The sequence below is a fragment of the Dendrobates tinctorius genome, unplaced genomic scaffold (genome assembly GCF_039654945.1).
Source record: "Dendrobates tinctorius isolate UK_male_01 unplaced genomic scaffold, ASM3965494v1 ptg000308l, whole genome shotgun sequence".
Lineage (NCBI taxonomy): Eukaryota > Metazoa > Chordata > Amphibia > Anura > Dendrobatidae > Dendrobates > Dendrobates tinctorius.
In genome coordinates, this window is record NW_027361975.1 from 2,802,424 (window position 1) to 2,820,874 (window position 18,451).

Genomic DNA, 18,451 nt, shown 5'->3' on the forward strand with positions numbered 1-18,451 from the left:
AACAAAGTTGATTTAGTCTTTTTCCAAGAAACTCATTTCAAGAAGACATATACCCCCATAAACAAGAATAAAACATTCACTAGATGGTACAACTCTTCTTCCCCAAACAAAGTTTATAAGTGGATTATACGTGACGCCACCTGTGGTGATCGGCAATGAAGGGGTTAAGCCGACGCTGCAGGCCTCTGGGACAGATGGTATAAGGCAGCAAGATGTAATAGCTCCCCACAGGTGGAGCTGTAGTCCCAGGGTAGTGAGAATAGGTGTTGAGGAGGAGGGTGCAGTCTTAGGCACAGAGATGTAGCAGTGCTGAAGAGGTTGCAGGAAGAAGGCAAGGACACAACAGGGTGCAGTTTCTTTTACCTTTACTTTGCTTGGCAAATGCAGTCCAGAATCCAAATTACAGATGGAACAGAAGCTGGCCAGCTTGGAAGCAACTTAGGAATCTCTCTATGCAGATGGGTTGTGTAGTCTCCTTTCTAGTGCTTATTTGAGGTACTTGCAGTACTGTGTTACACTGAAGTTCCACTTGCTTGTTCTCTTTTAGAACTCTCTCATATGGCAGACAGCTGTAGCCTTCTTCTACTGGCTCGCACGTTGCTGTTGTGCCTCTGAGTCTTATGTGGCAACAGAGCATTTACAGCTTCCTATTCCTCCGGTGTCTGCTGCAGGAACATCAGTATACGTACAACCTTGGAGACCGGACTCCAGATCATGTGCTACAGCTAGAAGTGAGCCTGAACTCTGCTCAATCTTCCAGCTCCTCTCCTCACATCCACACACATTGCCCTCCTCACACAAACTAACTAATTTCCCCTTTCTGGCCCCCAGAGAGCAGCTCTTCCCCCAGTTTTGGTTCAGAGCTCCCTCTGCTGGCCTGGAGTGGGAACTGTGCTGTGTGTTGTGATTAACTGATAGAGAGACCCTTTATTGCTTCCAAGCATGACATCACACTCGCTAGGTGGAAGGTAATGCCACTGTGGCGACCATACTCCTGGGGGTGCCACATTCCCCCCTAGTGCAATTCAGTAGTCCCGGACTGAAGAAAACATGTAAAAACATATAACAAATGAACAATTGTAACTGTTACAAAATTTCAAAAATGAAAAATTACAAAAGCCAAAGCTCAAAAATAGTCCTTGTGACGATTAGTCCATGCGTCAGTGTCCATGGTTCAATTCTTGAGCAGTTGGTAAACTATGTACAAGTTAAGTTTTGACCACACATAGTCCTGTGGCCCAATTGTCCATTAAAACAAAATAAGATATTGCTCAAACGGCACATAAGCTTGAAAAGGTTGCATATTTACATTTTACCATTTACATAACTTATTTATATACGAAACCTTATGGGTGGTATACCTTGGGTACTACGGACAGACCTACGTAGCACTGGTGTTGTTGGGGACCTTACTGGATGCCTTGTGTTAACTACTGGTGTAGTGTGTGTTGTACTGGCTACATTACTGTTGGTTCTGCATAGCACAGGAATACTAGATTTCCTAGGACCACTTCTACTCACTGTGGGCATGACAGATTCACCACTGGCAGGGTGAGAATTCTCTTGTTCCACTGCTGGTGTGGCATCCGCTGCTTGTACTTGATGGTTTTCAGGGTGGTCTTGAGTCACTTCTTCTTGCACTACCAGTTGGGGAAAGGTCAAAACTGGCACCAGTATGGCATTATTTGCTCTAGTCCAATTTGCAGGGAATTCTCCGAGTACAGTGCTGACCTTTTCTTCTTCTTCCTCTATGGGCTGAAGGTTGTTTTGCTCTTCCATTCTGTCCTTTAGTTGGTCAGGGCACAGTTTCAGATGATCCCTTGACACTGCTGATGAGGTTTCTCCTCCATCCTTACTGATAAGGCACACTTTGGTGTTGTCAAAGTTCGATGGTAGGACGGTGTACGGTTCAGCTTCCCATTGGTCATCCAATGTATGCATCCTTTTCCTCTTTAGGTCTTGTTCTCCTGGTGACAAGGGAACTGCAGGTGCATGTTGATTGTAGTGCTTTTCCTGCTTTTGTCTTTCCTGAGCTAGACTATTTTCTACACACTCTTGCACTCTACGGTACTGCTGCTACCGCTCTGAATCCCAGTCAGCATCTGGGGATGTCACCTCAGGTGTAAGGACTCCCATATCCAAATCAATAGGCAGCTTGTCAGGCCTCGCTCTCATTAGGTAGGCTGGAGTGCAGTTGGTGGAATTCACAGGAATGTGATTGTAGAGGTCGACCAGATCTGGCAACTTTTCTGGCCACAGATTCCTCTCCTCCAAAGGCAAGGTCTTCAATAGATCGATCACCACTTGATTCATCTGTTCACACATGCCATTGGTCTGTGGATGGTACGGTGTTGTTCTGATCTTCTTGCAACCGTACAAGTTACAGAATTCCTGGAACACTTCTACCTCAAAAGCTGGACCTTGATCTGTAAGCACTCGCTCGGGATATCCGTGTGGTCGACAAAAGTGCTGTTGGAATGCTCTGGCTGCTGTCCTGGCTGTTTGCTCCTTGACAGGCACGGCTACCAGGAATCTCGAGTAGTGGTCAACGATGGTAAGAGCATAAACGTAGCCTGAACGGCTTGGGACCAGCTTCACATGGTCCAGTGCGACCAACTCAAGGGGTTCTTTGGTTATTATTGGCTGCAAAGGAGCTCGCTGGCTGTTACGGTCCTTCCTGTGCAGGTTGCATTGTCCACACTCCCAGAACCAATTTTCAATGGCCTTCCTTATACCAGCCCAGTAGAATCTCTCCAGGAGCAAGGCCTCCAATTTCTTCCATCCGAAGTGTCCAGCTCCATTGTGGTATGCTTCCAAGACCATTGATGCCTCCCTCTTTGGGACTACCACCTGCCAGACCAACTCATGAGTGCAGGCATTGATACTCCTCTGATACAGCTTTCCCTCATAGATGAACAGCCGGCCTCTTTCCTTCCACAACTGCTGGGTTTCTTCAGGAGCATCTGGATCTGGGCGTGAAACAGCTTGTGACAGTAGCTCCTTTACCAGGTGGACTGCGGGGTCGCTATCCTGGGTTTCTGCCCAGTTGTGATGAGGCAATGGATTTAGAGTGGCCTCTTTCACAATAGACCGTCTGTTTCTCACTCATTGGGCACGTTGGGCCGCAATTGGCCGTTGGAAGGCAGGTAACTCTATTTCTTCGCGTGCGTAAGGGTCTTCTCCTGCATCTGTCAGATTGGGAATTCTGGACAGTGCATCAGCATTGGCATTCTTGTGCCCCTCTCGGTACTTGATGGTAAATTCATAGTTAGACAGCCGGGCCATCCATCGCTGCTCCAGTGCACCTAGTTTTGCAATTTCCAAGTGAGTCAATGGGTTGTTGTCCATGAAGATGGTAAACTTGGCTGTTATGATGAGTCACCAAAGGAGGAAAAAACAAAATCCCACCTAAATCCAGAAAAACCAGAGAGGTTGGCAGCAATTGGATTGCAGACCCCTGAACCTATCCACAACAACTAGCAGTAGCCGTGGGGGTTCCTACGGTGCCCTAGACCCCTCGATCACAGCTGGAGAACTACATAGCCTAAAGACAGAAAGGGGAAAAACTAAACTGCCCCAGAGCAGACCCCAAAGCAATAGGCAGCCCCCAACATATAATGACGGTGAAGCAAGATGAAAACACTAAGGCTAGTTTCACACTAGCGTTTATGAGCGCAGCGACGGCCTGCGCACGGCCGCCGCTAAGCCCCGCCCATGCCGCGCCTCCACCGGTAGCTCCGCCCACCGGCGCATGACGCTGCATGCGCCCTGCGTCCCCTATCTTTATCACAGGGGGCGCAGGCCGTGCACAGTATGCGTTTGGCGGCGCATGCGTCCTTTTGACGGTGCGCCGACCTGCGCCAAACGCAACCTGCTGCAGTTTGGTTGCGTCGGCGCACCATCAAAAAGGCGCATGCACCGCCAAACGCATACTGCGCACGGCCTGTGCCCCTTGTGATAAAGATAGGGGACGCAGGGCGCATGCAGCGTCATGCGCCGGTGGGCGGAGCTACCGGCAGAGGCGCGGCAGGGGGCGGGGCTTAGCAGCGGCCGTGCGCAGGCCGTCGCTGCGCTCATAAACGCTAGTGTGAAACTAGCCTAACACAGATAGAAAGATAGGTTGAGCAAATGATGGGGCCCAAGCTAACTACATAGGACAGGATAGGAAAGCTGCTATCTGCCATCCGCAAAAACCCTATCAAAATGAGCCAACCGACTGATAGGAAAAACAGGCCCTGAAGTCGCTAGGCTTCAAAAGACTATATCAGCACTCAGGTATATTCTGAAGACAGAGCAAAAGAACAACAGATCAGAGACAAAAATGGAATTCAGCTCACCCCCGGCCGGGGATGGCAGAACTCCCAAAAAACAAGGCAAAACAAAAACAAAACTGAAGAGTACAAAGCAGAGCAGAAAAACTTAGCTTTGAGATGCAGGAATCAGACTGGTCTCCAAGAATCCAGCAGGAAAATCACCAGCCAGGAAGAAGGGCGTCGGCAGCCTTATATCCAGTCCTCAATTCCAGCCACCCAGTCATCATCTAGCTGCCCAGGTGTTTGGTAATCAGTCTCACTACCTTCCTTCACTAGAGGAGGGAGTTCATCAGACCTCAATGGTGAAGGGAAATATGAACTCACAACAGTACCTCCCCCTTGAGGAGGGGTCACCGAACCCTCATCCATGCCACCAGGGCGATCCGGGTGAGCCCGATGAAAGGCACGCACCAATCTTTCGGCATGAATATCAGAGGCAGAGACCCAGGAATTATCCTCCTGACCATAACCCTTCCACTTAACCAAATACTGGAGTCTCCGTCTAGCCAGACGGGAATCCAGTATCTTCTCTACCTCATATTCCATGTTACCTTCAACCAATATAGTATGAGATTCAATGGCTAGCACACGATAGGTACGGGGGTATGGTGCTAGTGAAGGAGGCTCATGAGTCCCACATAAATGTCTATTAGAATCACTGCACACATACACTTAAGGAGTATTTGCTTATTAGTGAAATTTATTGAAAGCAAGTGCTCTTATAGTGATTGCGACAGAATGACGTTTCGGTCATTCAAGACCTTGATCACATAAGTCGCTGAAAAAAAACGGAGATATATACAATCAGGAGTTGTTGTTACATATATTACATATTTACATTATATTTACAACATAATATATATGTCTAGTATATCCATGTCTGACATCTGGTGATGCTCATAGGAGGAATGCCAAGACTATGGTAAATGTGAAAGTATTAACATATAAGTACTGAGAGAGAGATCGGAGGGCACAGATAATTGCATCATTATACAAAGTCAATAGACATGTGTGGGAAAAATATTGAAGCATAAAATAACAAGAGGACATGCATACCCTTGAACATGAACCACTACATTGTTCAAGGGTATGCATGTCCTCTTGTTATTTTATGCTTCAATATTTTTTCCACACATGTCTATTGACTTTGTATAATGATGTAATTATCTGTCCTCTTCAACAAGGACTTATGAAACACATTATGAATTTTAAATGTGACAGGAAGAGCCAACCGAAAAGAGACCGGATTAATAATCTCCAAAATCTTGTAAGGTCCAATAAATCTAGGCTTAAACTTAAGAGAAGCCACCTTCATAGCGATATTTTTTGATGACAACCAAACCATATCACCCACCTTAAACTGGGGACCAATGGTCCTACGCCAGTTGGAAATCCGCTGGGCCTTTTCCTGGGAGAGAGACAACTTATCCACTACTTGGTCCCAGATCTGGTGCATTCTCTCCATCACAGTGTCAACACCTGGGCAGGCAGAAGGCTCCACCTGCCCTGAAGAAAATCGAGGGTGAAAACCAAAGTTACAAAAAAAAGGTGACATCAAAGTGGCAGAACAAGCTCTATTATTTAAAGCAAATTCGGCCAAGGGCAAAAATGAAACCCAATCATCCTGATCGGCTGAAATAAAACATCTCAAATACGACTCCAAAGTCTGGTTTGTTCTCTCCGTCTGCCCATTGGTCTGAGGGTGAAACGCAGAGGAGAAGGACAACTGAACTCCCAGCTTGGAACAGAAAGTCCTCCAAAATCTAGACAAAAACTGAACTCCTCTGTCAGATACAATGTTCTCAGGAATCCCGTGCAAGCGAACCACCTGTTGCAAAAACAAGGGTACCAACTCAGAGGAAGATGGCAACTTAGGGAGTGGTACAAGATGGACCATCTTTGAGAATCTATCACAAATCACCCAAATGACAGTCATTCTCTGAGAGACAGGCATATCAGAGATAAAATCCATTGAAATATGGGTCCATGGACTCCTGGGCACCGGCAAAGGCATCAACAAGCCACTAGAGCGAGAACAAGGTTTAGACCGGGAGCAAGTCCCACAGGACTGCACAAAATTCCTGACATCACGAGACAAGGCGGGCCACCAAAAAGACCGACTCACCAGATCTCTAGTACCAAAAATACCTGGATGACCAGCCAATGCAGAGCAATGAACTTCAGACATCACTCTCTTCCTCCACTGGTCAGGAACATACAACTTTCCACTAGGACAACGCTCAGGTTTGTCCTCCTGAAACTCTTCCAGAGCACGTCTCAAATCGGGCGAGATGGCAGAAAGAACTATCCCCTCGCCTAAGATGGTAGCAGGCTTAGTCACAACAGGAGAATCAGCAAGGAAACTCCTAGAGAGGGCGTCTGCCTTGACATTCTTAGTGCCCGGAAGAAAAGAGACCACAAAATCAAAACTTGTGAAAAACAAAGCCCACCTAGCCTGTCTAGGATTCAAGCGCTTGGCCGACTCCAGGTAAGTCAAATTCTTGTGGTCAGTAAGGACCACGACTTGGTGTTTGGCTCCCTCCAACCAATGTCTCCACTCCTCAAATGCCCATTTCATGGCCAACAGTTTCCGATTCCCCACATCATAGTTACGTTCGGATGGGGAGAACTTTCGGGAAAAGAAAGCACAAGGATTCATTTTAGATGTCACAGGATCTTTTTGGGACAACACCGCTCCTGCACCAATCTCAGAAGCGTCCACCTCCACCTGAAACGGGAGTGAGACATCAGGTTGCCGCAAAACCGGAGCAGAAGTGAATCTTCGCTTCAGCTCCTGAAAGGAAGAAACAGCCTCCGGAGACCAATTCAGCACATCAGCACCCTTCCTAGTCAAATCCGTCAATGGCTTGGCAATACCAGAAAAATTAGCTATAAATTTCCGATAAAAATTAGCAAAACCCAAAAACTTCTGGAGGGCCTTCAAAGAAGTGGGTTGAACCCAATCATAAATGGCCTGTACCTTGGCCGGGTCCATTTCAATAGTTGACGGAGACAAAATAAATCCCAAAAATGAAATCCTCTGTACCCCAAAAAGGCATTTCGATCCCTTGATATACAGGGAATTCTCCCTCAAAATCCGGAACACAGTCCGAACATATTCCACATGAGAGTCCCAATTCTTGGAGAAGATCAAAATATCATCCAGATAGATAATCAAAAATTTATCCTCAAAGTCTCGGAATATATTGTTCATGAAGCATTGGAAGACAGAAGGGGCATTAGTGAGCCCAAAAGGCATCACCAGGTACTCAAAATGTCCCTACGGAGTATCATAGAATCATAGAATCGTAGAGTTGGAAGGGACCTCCTGGGCCATCTGGTCCAACCCCCTGCTCAAAGCAGGATTCGCTAAATCATCCCAGTCAGATGTCTGTCCAGCCTCTGTTTGAAGACTTCCATTGAAGGAGAACTCACCACTTCTCGTGGCAGCCTGTTCCACTCATTGATCACTCTAACTGTCAAAAAGTTTTTTCTAATATCTAATCTGTGTCTCTTCCCATTCAGTTTCATCCCATTGCTTCTAGTCTTTCCTTGTGCAAATGAGAATAAAGTTGATCCTTCTACAATGTGACAGCCCTTTAGATATTTGTAGACAGCTATTAAGTCTCCTCTCAGTCTTCTCTTTTGCAAACTAAACATTCCCAAATCCTGCAACCTTTCCTCATAAGACAGGGTTTGCAGACCGGTCACCATTCTGGTCGCTCTTTTCTGAACTTGCTCCAGTTTGTTGATGTCTTTTTTAAAATGTGGTGCCCAAAACTGGACACAATATTCCAGATGAGGTCTGACCAAAGAGGAGTAGAGGGAAATAATGACTTCACGTGATCTAGACTGTATGCTTCTGTTAATACATCCTAGAACACGTATTAAACGCCGTCTTCCATTCATCCCCATGCTTAATGCGAATAAGATTATACGCCCCCCTGAGGTCAAGCTTGGTAAACCAGCAAGCACCTTTAACTCTGGAGAATAGATCAGAAATCAGAGGTAATGGATACAGATATTTAACACTAGGACTACTGGACTCGTGACCCCGCCTAGAACTACTGAAAGGAGTCATTTTGACTCCTTGCTTGTTTTCGTTTATTTTTAGAGTTTCATTTGTGGTTATTTATTAATAATTATATTTTTTGTAATGTATTATTACTGTGAGATCCAACAGTAATGCTTTTGATTGTTTTTTTTCTGCTTTTCTTATTTTTCTACAGAAAATAACAATAATTATAATAGACGTTTTTCAAACATTTTTTTTTATTCAAGTGCACACATATAAACAACAACTGAAGAACAAAAAGCAGAGAAAATGTAGGTGGAGGAGCATAAAAATGAAAATATGGCGCAGAATTCACCTTCTAAACATTTGGTGTTTCGCATTTTAGGCATTGCCTTTGATTTATGGCAGTACATTGCCCACACAAAGACTTACCACAAGTCTTACAATTGCCGACAGATCTATTTTTCTTGCACTTTTCTTTGATCTGGCAAAATTTTGTTTGAACCATCACTTCTGAGCATGTAGAAACTTGGGACGTGGAACCCTTTTCCCTATCTGTGACATAAGGACCACTCAACTCTCTCACAAGCGTTTGCAAAAATGCCTTGCGTGACATTTTTTGGTGGGTAATCTCCTTGAATATTATCCATGCATTTATACCCGCAAAGTCTAAGGCATTTTCAAATGCATGAACAGGCCATCTCCTTGTGCATGTTCGTGTGGTATATTTTCGTGCCATCTGATCCACTACATCTACTCCATATTTTGTTTCATTGTAAAACTTTACCGTTTCTGGAGTTTTTTTAGCGGAATCAGACGCAACAACAACATCTGGATGGACGGAACTCAAAATGACAACATTTTTGTTGGGCTTTCCTTGATATACTGTAAGTGTAAAATTGTCTTCATTTCTAAACACTTTAGTGTTGTACAATTCCTCTTTCATGGATTTTATTTCTTTAGGCACTTCTCGCCTTATCTTGTTCAGTGTTCCCACGATGGTTGTTCCTTTGCTTTTTAGCTGTTTAGCTAATTTTACTGAAGTAAAATAATTATCGGTTGTAACATTGCGACCTTTTTTCAAAAACGGGTCCAATAACTTCATTACCACATGGTCAGCTAAACGGTCCTCAGCACGGCGTGTGTCATCTTTTGCCTAGATAAGGGAAGCCATTTGCCAGATATTTGCTCTCCTTATCAACAGCTAGCCAATATTTGTGGCCATATTTATCTGGTTTGGAAGGCATGTACTGCGTGAATGGACACCTAGTTTTGCTTGGGAAAAGTTGCTCATCCACCGTTATGTATGGGCCAGGTTTGTAACACGCAATACAATTTTCAATAAACCTGTCCCACACACTAGAAAATAGAGCAAACTTGTCCGTTTGCAGTCTCTCCAATCAAGTAGATTTCTCATCAAATCTGATAAGATAAGAGCCTAGAGTAAACAAGCTATTTTGTTCAGTATTACACAGTAATACAAGCAGGTAAAACACAAGGAAAATGTGAAAAGTTGACATGTAAATTGAACTACATCTATATGAACATCAGGGTAAATAAGACAGAGTGAAAAAATTATGCACATAACTTTATAGCAACATTTAGTGACAAAAGGACCTCAAAATATAGTAGGGAGTCAAAATGACTCCCTTCAGTAGTTCTTGGTAAATTTTGAAAAAAACGCGCAAATTTTTCACCAAAATTATTTATTCTCACAAAATCTTTTTTCACATCATATTTGAGGAAAAGTCACCGAGTTTCAAGCCGGAATTCTGAAAAATGTAGTCACAGAAGAGAAATAAAAAACGAAAGGAGTCAAAATGACTCCATCAGTAGTTCTAGTGTTAACAGTAATTTTGTTGAGGGCACGATAGTCAATACAAGGCCTTAATGAACCATCCTTTTTAGCCACAAAAAAAACCCAGCACCTAAGGGTGAAGAGGATGGTCTAATATGACCCTTCTCCAATGCCTCCTTAATATAGGATCGCATAGCCTCGTGCTCGGGTACAGATAAATTGAAAAGCCGACCCTTGGGGAATTTACACCCCGGGTTCAGCTCAATTGCACAGTCATAACTCCTATGAGGAGGCAAAAACGCAGACTCATTCTCACTAAATACATCATAAAAGTCAGCCAAATAGTCAGGAACATCATGTGACTGGGGAGAGGTGGAGAAAACAGGAGCATCACTAAGGGCACACCGACAACCCCAACTCACCACAGACAAAGATTTCCAATCCAGAACTGGATTATGGATTTGTAACCAGGGAAACTCCAGAACAATGGTATCATGCAAATTATGCAACACCAAAAATCTGCAATTTTCTTGATGGTCTGGGGCGACCCGCATTACCACCTGGGTCCAAAACTGAGGTTTATTCTTCGCCAAAGGAGTAGCATCAATACCCCTCAAAGGGATAGGCATCCGTAGAGGTGTCATAGGAAATCCACAACGTTTAGCAAAATCCAAGTCCATCAGGTTCAGAGCTGCTCCTGAATCCACAAAAGCCTTGGCGGAAAATGTGGACAGGGAGCAGATCAGAGTAATTGCCAGAAGAAACTTAGGTTGAACACCACCCACAGAAAACGTGTGTGCACAACGTTTCTCTCGTTTAGGGCAGACAGAAATAATATGCGAGGCATCTCCACAAAAAAAACTCAGCTTATTAAGCCTTCTGAACTCCTGACGTTGCGCCCTAGACAAAACTCTATCACATTGCATAGGTTCAGACATTTGTTCAACAGGTGGCAACATCTCTAGTGTAGTTTTGCGTTCACGTAAACGCCGATCCACCTGAATGGCTAATTACATAGAATCGTCAAGACCAGAGGGAACAGGAAATCCCACCATAGAATCTTTTACAGTTTCTGACAAACCCTTCCGAAAGAGGGCTGCCAAGGCACTATCATTCCAGGTGGTAAGGACCGCCCACTTTCGGAATTTTTGACAGTACAACTCTGCCGAATCCCGACCCTGGCTTAATGCCAACAGGGTCTTTTCAGCCTGATCAATAGCATTAGGTTCATCATACAACAACCCCAAGGCTTGAAAAAATGCGTTCACATTATTCAGAATAGGATCATCAGGTTTCAAAGAAAACGCCCAATTCTGGGGATCGCCGCGCAGCAAAGAGATGACAATTTTAACCTGCTGCGCGGAGTTCCCCGACGAGTTAGGCTTCAAGGCAAAAAATAATTTACAATGATTCTTGAAATTCAAGAATTTAGGCCGATCCCCAAAAAACACATCAGGAGTAGGAATCTTTGGTTCAGCAGCATGTGAATGAGCAAGATAGGCGGAAATTCCCCGCACTTCAGCAGCGAGCTGCTCCACACGATCAGACAATTGCTTCATCTCCATTGAGAGAAAAATTCCCCCTACGGCCTCAGAGATATAGAGGAAAAAATATGCACACAAAAGAAAAAAAAAATTCTGACACTTTTTTTTTTTTCCTTTTTTTTTACAATTCTCTCCTGCTATTGAGTACCCTAGGATCTGCGGTATGGCTGGTGATTCTGTTATGATGAGTCACCGAAGGAGGAAAAAACAAAATACCAGCTAAGTCCAGAAAAACCAGAGAGGTTGGCAGCTATTGGATTGCAGACCCCTGAACCTATCCACAACAACTAGCAGTGGCCGTGGGGGGTTCCTACGGTGCCCTAGACCCCTCGATCACAGCCGGAGAACTACATAGCCTAAAGACAGAAAGGGGAAAAACTAAACTGCCCCAGAGCAGACCCCAAAGCAATTGGAAGCCCCCAACATATAATGACGGTAGAGTTGAGCGACTTTTGGTTTTTTAGGGTCGCGTTTCGTTTCGTGAAACCCGACTTTTCCAAAAGTCGGGTCGAGCAAGATCGTCCGATTATAGGGAAAAGTCGGGGTCGTCCCGAAACACGAAACCCAATGTAAGTCAATGGGGAATAAAAGTCGGCAGTGAGAGGAGGACAGGAAACACACCAACAGTGCCCATTTGAATGCCAAAAGCATCAATTCTTCTTACTTAAGCTTGTCAACCTTAATTAACTTCATAATACAAGTTACGCACTGAAAAATGGGGGTTATTTGGCTACAGACTGTGGGGGGGAGGGCTGGCTCCAGGTTTTCATGTGCCCTGGGCGAAAGAGCGAAAGAGCGCCCCTTTAACACATGCCACAACTCATCATGCTCCGATACGGCAGAGAAATAGCGGTATAGTACAATGAAAAATACCTCACTTATGGATTGCACGTGAACATGTATGGATAGCGTACACATTCAAAATATATGTCTCAGTAGGCAGGCTCAGACGGTGTTAGGCCCAGTATGGATTGCACGTGATTGCACAAAGGTTAGAAAGGGTACCGTATCCCCAGATAACATGTATGGATAGCGTACACATTCAAAATATATGTCTCAGGAGGCAGGCTCAGACGGTGTTAGGCCCAGTATGGATTGCACGTGATTGCACAAAGGTTAGAAAGGGTACCGTATCCCCGGATAACATGTATGGATAGCGTACACATTCAAAATATATGTCTCAGGAGGCAGGCTCAGACGGTGTTAGGCCCAGTATGGATTGCACGTGATTGCACAAAGGTTAGAAAGGGTACCGTATCCCCAGATAACATGTATGGATAGCGTACACATTCAAAATATATGTCTCAGGAGGCAGGCTCAGACGGTGTTAGGCCCAGTATGGATTGCACGTGATTGCACAAAGGTTAGAAAGGGAACCGTATCCCCAGATAACATGTATGGATAGCGTACACATTCAAAATATATGTCTCAGGAGGCAGGCTCAGATGGTGTTAGGCCCAGTATGGATTGCACGTGATTGCACAAAGGTTAGAAAGGGTACCGTATCCCCGGATAACATGTATGGATAGCGTACACATTCAAAATATATGTCTCAGGAGGCAGGCTCAGACGGTGTTAGGCCCAGTATGGATTGCACGTGATTGCACAAAGGTTAGAAAGGGTACCGTATCCCCAGATAACATGTATGGATAGCGTACACATTCAAAATATATGTCTCAGGAGGCAGGCTCAGACGGTGTTAGGCCCAGTATGGATTGCACGTGATTGCACAAAGGTTAGAAAGGGTACCGTATCCCCAGATAACATGTATGGATAGCGTACACATTCAAAATATATGTCTCAGGAGGCAGGCTCAGACGGTGTTAGGCCCAGTATGGATTGCACGTGATCGCACAAAGGTTAGAAAGGGTACCGTATCCCCAGATAACATGTATGGATAGCGTACACATTCAAAATATATGTCTCAGGAGGCAGGCTCAGACGGTGTTAGGCCCAGTATGAATTGCACGTGATTGCACAAAGGTTAGAAAGGGTACCGTATCCCCAGATAACATGTATGGATAGCGTACACATTCAAAATATATGTCTATACATCAGGAGGCAGGCTCAGACGGTGTTAGGCCCAGTATGGATTGCACGTGATTGCACAAAGGTTAGAAAGGGTACCGTATCCCCGGATAACATGTATGGATAGCGTACACATTCAAAATATATGTCTCAGGAGGCAGGCTCAGATGGTGTTAGGCCCAGTATGGATTGCACGTGATTGCACAAAGGTTAGAAAGGGTACCGTATCCCCGGATAACATGTATGGATAGCGTACACATTCAAAATATATGTCTCAGGAGGCAGGCACAGACGGTGTTAGGCCCAGTATGGATTGCACGTGATTGCACAAAGGTTAGAAAGGGTACCGTATCCCCAGATAACATGTATGGATAGCGTACACATTCAAAATATATGTCTATACATCAGGAGGCAGGCTCAGACGGTGTTAGGCCCAGTATGGATTGCACGTGATTGCACAAAGGTTAGAAAGGGTACCGTATCCCCGGATAACATGTATGGATAGCGTACACATTCAAAATATATGTCTCAGGAGGCAGGCTCAGACGGTGTTAGGCCCAGTATGGATTGCACGTGATTACACAAAGGTTAGAAAGGGTACCGTATCCCCAGATAACATGTATGGATAGCGTACACATTCAAAATATATGTCTATACATCAGGAGGCAGGCTCAGACGGTGTTAGGCCCAGTATGGATTGCACGTGATTGCACAAAGGTTAGAAAGGGTACCGTTTCCCCGGATAACATGTATGGATAGCATACACATTCAAAATATATGTCTCAGGAGGCAGGCTCAGACGGTGTTAGGCCCAGTATGGATTGCACGTGATTGCACAAAGGTTAGAAAGGGTACCGTTTCCCCGGATAACATGTATGGATAGCGTACACATTCAAAATATATGTCTCAGGAGGCAGGCTCAGACGGTGTTAGGCCCAGTATGGATTGCACGTGATTGCACAAAGGTTAGAAAGGGTACCGTATCCCCGGATAACATGTATGGATAGCGTACACATTCAAAATATATGTCTCAGGAGGCAGGCTCAGACGGTGTTAGGCCCAGTATGGATTGCACGTGATTGCACAAAGGTTAGAAAGGGTACCGTATCCCCGGATAACATGTATGGATAGCGTACACATTCAAAATATACTGTATGTCTATACATCAGGAGGCAGGCTCAGACGGTGTCAGGCACAGTATGGATTTGACGGCCCAGATAACACAGCGGAGGAGCAGGGAGAGGTAAAGATTGCAAATGCTGGGGCCCTGCCCAAGCAAGGGGGGCCCACTCGTGGGCGTCGGTACTGGCACTGGGCCCCTCATAGTACAGCGGTGTGTCTGACGGCGGGTGTGCACCACCACCGTCAGAGACACTTGATTGCACTATGAGGGACCCTGTGCCAGTGCCCGCGCCCAAGAGTCGGCCTACCCACCTGTCCAGGGCAACGGCACTCGCACGGTGTCGTGCGCTAGGTGGTGACCCCGGCCATGGGGGGGAGGCAGCACAGTTAGGGAGTTTTAGAAAGTGGCATATGTTGATGTTGGACATTCAGATGATGCAAAAGGCGAAATAGGTGAAGTACCAGGAAGAGGTGGACCAAAGCAAGCCATTTTTCTGTCACCCTATGTGTCATCAGGGGAAGGTGGGACAAAATCCTTGGAAACCCATGCGTGGTTCATTTTAATGAAGGTTAGATCATCCACATTTTGGGTTGACAGACGGGTCCTTTTTTCTGTCAGGATTGATCCAGCTGCACTGAAGACTCTTTCCGATAGCACACTTGCAGCTGGGCAAGCGAGCTCCTGTAAGGCATATTGGGCCAATTCAGGCCAGGTGTCCAGTTTAGCGGCCCAATAGTCAAAGGGGAATGACCTGTGTGGGAGAACATCGATATGGGAGGAAAAGTAGTTTGTAACCATAGTTGACAACTGCTGTCTCCTGTCACTTTCCATCGATGCAGTATTACCAGTTGTGTGAGCGGTATTTGAAAAATCAGTCCACAATATTGTCATGAAACCCCTGTCTCCAACGCCACTTCTGCTGTGTGCACCACGAAAACCTCTGTCAAGCTGCCCCCGGCCCGTACGGCTCGTGTGAGAACCATCACCGCTGCTGTGTGCTGGGAATGCCTCAAGCAACCGATTTACCAGAGTTGCTTGTTTATTAGCCAATATTAGGTCAAGGTTCTCCTGTGGCATGATGTTTTGTAATTTGCCTTTATAGCGTGGATCCAGGATGCTGGCCAACCAGTAGTCGTCATCGTTCATCATTTTGGCAATGCGGGGTCCCTTTTTAGGATCCGCAAGGCATAATCTGACATGTGGGCCAATGTTCCCGGTGTCAATGATGCACTGCGAGTGCTGGGTGGAGGAGCACTTTCTGGCAAATCCACATCCCTCCAGTCACGCACAAACCCTGTACCAGACCTTGCCACACCAACATTTTCACTTGCCCCACGAGATGCATCCTCCTCCCCTAAGTAATCATCCCCATCATCATCCTCCTCCTCCTCTTCTTCCTCCACCTCGTCCAGGAGAGGTCCCTGAGCAGACAATGGCTGAATGTCATCAAGGATTCCCTCCTCCTCTTCCTCCTCACCAACATTGGCTGCAGACGCCTGCTCCTTAAGGTGCGTCAAAGTTTGCATGAGCAGACGCATAAGTGGGATGCTCATGCTTAGGATGGCGTCGTCTGCGCTTACCAGCCGTGTGCATTCCTCAAAACACTGAAGGACTTTACAAAGGTCTTTCAGCTTCGACCACTGCACACCTGTCAACTCCATGTCTGCTCTCAAAGTGCCTGGCCGTGTATCCTCCCACAAATGCATTATGGCCTGCCTCTGCTCGTACAGCCGCTCCACCATGTGCAGGGTGGAGTTCCACCTTGTTGCAATGTCGATAATGAGGCGGTGGTTGGGAAGGTGGAGCAATCGCTGCAGCTTCTGCATACGAACGGAGTGTACAGGCGACCGGCGTATGTGCGCGCACAGTCTTCGCACCTTCTGGAGCAGGGCTGTTAACTCCGGATAATTTTTGAGGAAGCACTGCACCACCAGGTTCAAGGTATGAGCCAAGCAAGGTATGTGGCTGAGTTTTGAAAGGGCTATGGCTGCAACAAAATTACGGCCGTTATCACTAACTACCTTGCCTGCCTCAAGATGTACACTGCCCAGCCATGACTCAGTTTGTCGCTTCAAGTACTCGGCCAGCACCTCGGCGGTGTGTCTGTCGCCCAAACACATCATCTGCAACACAGCCTGCTGACGCTTTCCACTAGCTGCTCGATAGGGGGACACATCGTGTGCAACAGTGGCAGCTGCAGATGGAGTGCTCGTACGACTGCGCTCTGTGGACGAGCTTTCGCTTCTGGAGGAGGAGGAGGAGGAGGAGGAGGGTCGAACGCCTACAGCCAACTGTTTCCTATACCGTGGGCTAGGCAGCACTGTCCCACCACTGCTGTCCCCTGTGGACCCTGCATCCACCACATTAACCCAGTGCGCAGTGATGGACACATAACGGCCCTGGCCATGCCGACTGGACCATGCATCAGTTGTGAGGTGCACCTTTCCGCTCACTGACTGCTTGAGTGCATGGACAATGCAGTCTTTCACATGATGGTGGAAGGCTGGGATGGCTTTGCGAGAGAAGAAGTGGCGACTGGGTAGGTCATAGCGTGGTACTGCATAGGCCATGAGTTCGCGGAAAGCTGTGCTTTCCACCAACCGAAAGGGCATCATCTCAAACGAGATTAGTTTGGCAATGTGGGCGTTCAAACCCAGTGTACGCGGATGAGAGACTGAGTACTTTCTTGACCTACTCATAGTGTCTGGGAGGGTGAGCTGGACTTGAGAGCTGCATATGGTGGAAGTAGCGGTGGACAGGGCGGTCTGAGAGAGGGTTGATGATGGTGATGGAGTTGGTGTTCTTTCTGATGGCCTAGAATCAGTCTTTCGTTGATATAACAGTGGGATTCCCTGACTGCTGTGGTCTTGCAACGACACCTCAACATTTGCTGCTGTGCTAACCGGTGGGCTTACAGTGGGGGAAACAATGTAGCGTTGCTGACTACCTTCGTTGTGATCAGTTGCACATATGGCACTTGAGGTTTGGTGTTGTGTCCACGCTTGCAAGTGCATGCTGGTTAAATGTCTAAGCATGCAACTGGTATTCAAATTTTTCAGATTTTTCCCTCGGCTAAAGGTCTTTGCGCACTTCTTACAGATAACCTTGGCCTGATCATGAGGATTTGGTTCAAAAAAGTGCCACACTGCACTCTTCCTACTTTGGCAGACATTTTGCGGCCTAGCACGCTGTGATCTTTTGACCCTCTGGACAAGCTGTCCAGCAACTCAACCTGTCTTTGGAGTGCTCCAGGCCTGCCAGATAACAGCTGTTGCGATGTCGATGTCTGCTGTGGATGCTCCTCATCTGAGCTATTGGAAGCAGCACCCTCTTCCCCCAATGGATGCCAATCTGGGTCAACAACTGGGTCATCCATCACCTCCTCTTCTATGTCATGTGCACCTTCCTCTGTGTCACCGTGTATGGTGGTATAGTGTGCGGGAAGGGGCACCTGAGTCTCATCAGGGTCAGAATCTGGCTCTGTACACTGCGAGGACAATGTAGTGCTCTGAGTGAATGTACCAGCAGAATCATCCATCAGCGGCTGTGCATCAGTGCACTCCATGTCAGATTCATCTTGGCCTGGGTAATTCACCATTTCACTTGATAATCCAGGCATGGTATGTGAAA